This window comes from Macrobrachium rosenbergii, chromosome 6 (genome assembly GCF_040412425.1).
Source record: "Macrobrachium rosenbergii isolate ZJJX-2024 chromosome 6, ASM4041242v1, whole genome shotgun sequence".
Taxonomy (NCBI): domain Eukaryota; kingdom Metazoa; phylum Arthropoda; class Malacostraca; order Decapoda; family Palaemonidae; genus Macrobrachium; species Macrobrachium rosenbergii.
In genome coordinates this window covers 11,967,195-11,972,194 of record NC_089746.1, presented here as the reverse complement: position 1 = coordinate 11,972,194, position 5,000 = coordinate 11,967,195, and the positions used below count along the sequence as shown (strand labels likewise).

Below are 5,000 nucleotides of genomic sequence, written 5' to 3'. Positions count from 1 at the left end.
TCTCCATCTTCTTTCTATTTCTAAGTGTTGTCTTCCCTGTTTACCTCTCCATTTTCTTTATTTCTAGGCGTTGTCTTCCCTGTTTACCTCTCCATCATTTTTTATTTCTAAGTGTTGTCCTCCCTGTTTACCTCTCCATCAAAAAGTGTTGTCCTCCCTGTTTACCTCTCCATCTTTTTTTATTTCTAAGTGTTGTCTCCCTGTTTACCTCTCCATTTTTTATTTCTAGCTGTTGTCCTCGCTGTTTACCTCTCCATCATTTTTTTTTATTTCTAATTGTCTTCCCTGCTTACCTCTCCATCATTTTTTTTATTTCTAAGTGTTGTCTTCCCTGTTTACCTCTCCATTTTTTTTTATTTCTAAGTGTTGTCCTCCCTGTTTACCTCTCCATCATAAAGTGTTGTCCTCCCTGTTTACCTCTCCATTTTTTTATTTCTAAGTGTTGTCCTCCCTGTTTACCTCTCCATCATAAAGTGCTGTCCTCCCTGTTTACCTCTCCATCATAAAGTGTTGTCCTCCCTGTTTACCTCTCCATTTTTTTATTTCTAAGTGTTGTCCTCCCTGTTTACCTCTCCATCATAAAGTGCTGTCCTCCCTGTTTACCTCTCCATCATAAAGTGTTGTCTTCCCTGTTTACCTCTCCATCATATTTTTTATTTCTAAATGATGTCCTCCCTTTTTACCTCTCCATCATTCTCCATCCTTATTTTTTAAAAGCAATACCTCTCCATCATTCCCATCCTTTTTTTTCTAAGCGATGTCCCTCCATGTTTACCTCTCCAATATTTTTTCCCCAAGCGATGTACCTCGCTATTTACCTCTCTATCATTCGCCATCTTTTTTTTTTTTTTTTTTAAGCGATGTCCCTCCATGTTTACCTCTCTAACCTTATTTTTCGCCCCAAGCGATGCACCTCCCTAATTACCTCTCTATCATTCTCCATCCTTTTTTTTTAAGCGATGTCCCTCAATGTTTACCTCTCCAAAAATTTTTTCCCCAAGCGATGTACCTCGCTAATTACCTCTCTATCATTCTCCATCCTTTTTTTTTTAAGCGATGTCCCTCAATGTTTACCTCTCCAAAAATTTTTTCCCCAAGCGATGTACCTCGCTAATTACCTCTCTATCATTCTCCATCCTTTTTTTTTTTTTACTAAGCGATGTCCCTCCCTGTCTGATATCAAATTATTACAGATTAATGCACTGGTTATGAAAAACCATTGGCACAACTCAAATTCAGTAAATGACCCGACCCTGATTATTTTCGTAGGTACCAAAGCTTTTAGGATTGAAAATATCCTGCGCAAAGGATCGAACATCAGGACGAAAGTTTGTAGCACAGTTAAGACTCAACTTAAGAGGAGACTGGTCAGCTATTTGTTTTCTGAAAGGGGGGAGGGGGGAAGGGGGGAGGTCTTCGGTGGTCTTCAAAACACGGACGAAAGGTTAAAATAACATGCGAGGCTTTTAGACGAAAACAAAGCTGGCCCAACTCACCTACAGCGAAGCACACAAATTTTGCAAGGCAAAACAAACACCGCCCGCGCTGCGCCTTTCTCCGCAATCAATTACACGAACTTGAGAGCATGCAAGAAAGTCACACACACACACACACACAAACCACACAATTTGAATCCTCTAGCTGCATAATGTAAGGTCCCTCTTAGGGAAGTTTTTCAAGAGCATACAAAAAAGGCAACACACAAACATACAACATACATACATACACACACACACACACACACAAAGCACATAATTTGAATACTCTAGCTGCATAAAGTAAGGTCCTTCTTGGGAAAGTGTTTTTGAGAGCATGCAAGAAAGTCAACACACAAAAATACACACACAAAGCACGCAATTTGATTCCTCTCGCTGCATAATGTAAGATCCCTCGTGGGGATTTTTTTTAATACTTCCCCAAACCAAGCCTTGGCCCGGGACGATCCAGAAATCATTTGCAAGCACAGAGTCACTTTTTCCGTATACGGCGCTGAGCTAACAAGCTGTTATTTGGCAATCATTAGCATGACTTTACCACCTTTCCTCCCACCATTGATGCTCCGCCCCATGCACCCCCTTTTCTTTTCTACTCCTATCCTTCTTTTCACATCCGATCATTATTCCCCAAGTCAAACTTCAACAACAAAACGAGGTTAAAAATACTGAATTTTTAGTCTTAAGCAAAACGAAAATTACACCGCTGCATGATGATGCAGTCAAAATGTAACTTGTATATACCGTGACAGTGAGGTTTAGTCAGTCAGTCTGTCTGTCTCCAAATCCTCTTTATTTCCGTTTCGCAATAGTTTTCCACGCTAAATAACAGGCACCACCGGCCCTCCACAAATAATAAAAATTAAGCCCCCTGGCGGGTCACAGCCCCGCCCAAAATCACCGAGCATTTCACAAAAGCTTTCATGTCACTGCCAAACACGCAGCCACAACATTGCTGCTGCATTTCCCCGCACTTCGCGTTCAGCATTTCATGGCGGCACACCTCGACCTTCTCTTAGGTCGAGCAGAAAAAAAGTACTGTTTCTCGCAGAGTAAATTTATCAAGGAAGACTTTTAAGGCAACGCTTTCCTTTTGCTTATTGACTTCTTGAACAATCTCTTGGCCCCGTGAGACCTCAGAACGAATTTAACTTCTCCGTGGAAGAAGGGAAAGCATCAGAAACGTCTGATCAATGATGTTAAGTTCATTCTTGACCTAAATTGCAGGCCCAAGGATCAGGAAATGATTAATAGGAAATACGATGATACTTTGTGACGCTTACGTAGCGTTATTCCGGTAACTCATATTAAATACATATTCTTTTGCATTTGGAATAACATTAAGCTTCAATTGATTTAAATGCCTCTGCACACGAAATAAACAACTGGATTTGTGTTCATTGCAACGGCCGAGTATCCCAACATATCCTAAATGATAGACCTATAATCACGCGGCTAAATTCGACAGAAGAATTAAACCTTTTTACACCAAAATCCTTTTTATATTTTGCAAATGTGCAGAATATGGTAATGCCATACGACTATTTAAAACGATATTCCTATTATACAAGTTCCAATTATGTCCTTCGTACGCAGAAAACTCATGACGAGAAGAATGGCCTATTCAAAAAAATACAGGAAAGATGATAAATCTACTCCCTCATTTTGCAATATGTTAAAAGAACTGCTGAACGAAAGGAAAAACAACAGAAGATTCTGAATAAGTAGTAAAGGTGAAAAAGGCGGGATCGAATTAGATTTGACTGATTCGTGGTTACTACAATGGCATCACAACATCTAGGCGACGAAACTTCGGTATGAGAGAGAGAGAGAGAGAGAGAGAGAGAGAGAGAGAGAGAGAGAGAGAGAGAGAGAGAGAGAGAGAGAGAAATTTAATATTTCGATGAAGTACAGCTAGAATGAACAGTCTTTAAAAGGCCCCCAAAATGTAACAGAGATCTGTCTTAAATGCACGTTTTTAACAATGAAAAAAAAAATTATATTATTATTATTATTATTATTATTATTATTATTATTATCCATCTCCTGAATAATAATAATAATAATAATAATAATAATAATAATAATAATAAAAACGAAACAAAAAGCGCAATAAAACAAATATACAAATTACGTCGCCTTTGTTACATTTAAAAACCATTCAGAAAGACGGCTAAGAAAAACATACCCAACATAGCAAAAACATTTCCTTAAAACGTAATCCTTGGTGGGTCTGACCTTTCGCAACCCCAAACTTGTTGACCGCGAAATCTTGATCAAAAGCACAAACCCAACAGAGAATCAGTGTGGATAACTAATAAAATACAATTTATCCAATCAGCGACCGTCTGAAACCTCTCCCTTTGATTTCCCACGATCTAAAGAGTCTTTGGGCCGCCTTTCTATTTTCGTCGCAAACTGGATTCCCATTCCACAGAGGTTCCATCTGAGAGGCCCGGAGAGAGAGAGAGAGAGAGAGAGAGAGAGAGAGAGAGAGAGAGAGAGAGAGAGAGAGAGAGAGAGAGAGAGAGAGAGCGTTTAAATAACTACTCAGATATAGCAACTAGATGAGATGCTGATTGAGAAATGAGTAATTACCATTACAAACAGAAAACATGTAAATAACTCCAAAAATACACGCAAACACAGACAAACACACACACACACACACACACACATATATATATAAATATATATATATAAATATATATATATATATATATATATATATATATATATATATATATATATATATATATATATATATATATATATATTTATATATATATATATATATATATATATTTATATATATATATATATATATATATATATATATATATATATACATATATACATATATATACTGTACACATATACAGTATATTACATACATACATACCATATACATACTACAGACTTTCGCCTTGTAATAGCAACTTCTCAATCAGCATCTCAGCTAGCTGCTGCATCCTCATTCAAGAGACTCAAATTTACATATGTGCATACATAATACGAAGCAAGTGTAGTGCAAAGTACTCTCCCTCCTATTTTAGTAAAACCCAACCCCAACCCCACTCCATAACCTCTCCTTTCCTTCCCACATTTAGCTTCAGGAGACTAAACCGCTTGATCCTACCCTCGCAACAATGACTTCAAGGTTGCGGCCACCAATTCACCGCGCATGCGCAGCGTAAACTGACCCTTCTAGGCCTGACACACGACTAGCATTATCTGAAGCCTATTCCTGTCCATACATACATACACACACAGACCCTTCCACAAACACGAGGGCAGAGGAACCTAGCACTTTCTGGAGCCCATTCCTGCCCATACATACATACATACATACATACATACATACACTTCCACAAACACAAAGGCAGAGGAATCTAGCACTTTCTGAAGCCTATTCCTGTCAATACACACATACACACTCTTCCACAAACACAAGGGCAGAGAAACCTAGCATTTTCTGAAGCCTATTCCTGTCCAGATATGCATGCA

At 38.3% G+C, this 5,000-nt stretch overlaps 1 protein-coding gene and 1 long non-coding RNA gene across 11 annotated transcripts in view; both read right to left on the bottom strand.

Annotated features, from left to right (window-relative positions):
• Positions 1-5,000, bottom strand: part of trio (trio Rho guanine nucleotide exchange factor) — a 1,217,727-nt gene that overhangs the window by 422,103 nt on the left and 790,624 nt on the right. The gene's annotated exons all lie outside the window — the stretch shown is intronic.
• On the bottom strand, positions 349-646 carry LOC136839193 (uncharacterized). Of its 2 annotated transcripts, none has more exons than XR_010853250.1 (3): positions 528-646; positions 418-459; positions 349-383 (listed from the first exon to the last, which is right to left on the bottom strand). It is a non-coding gene; the product is annotated as an uncharacterized lncRNA (long non-coding RNA). The 2 variants fall into 2 exon arrangements; XR_010853249.1 differs by having other exon boundaries at positions 494-608.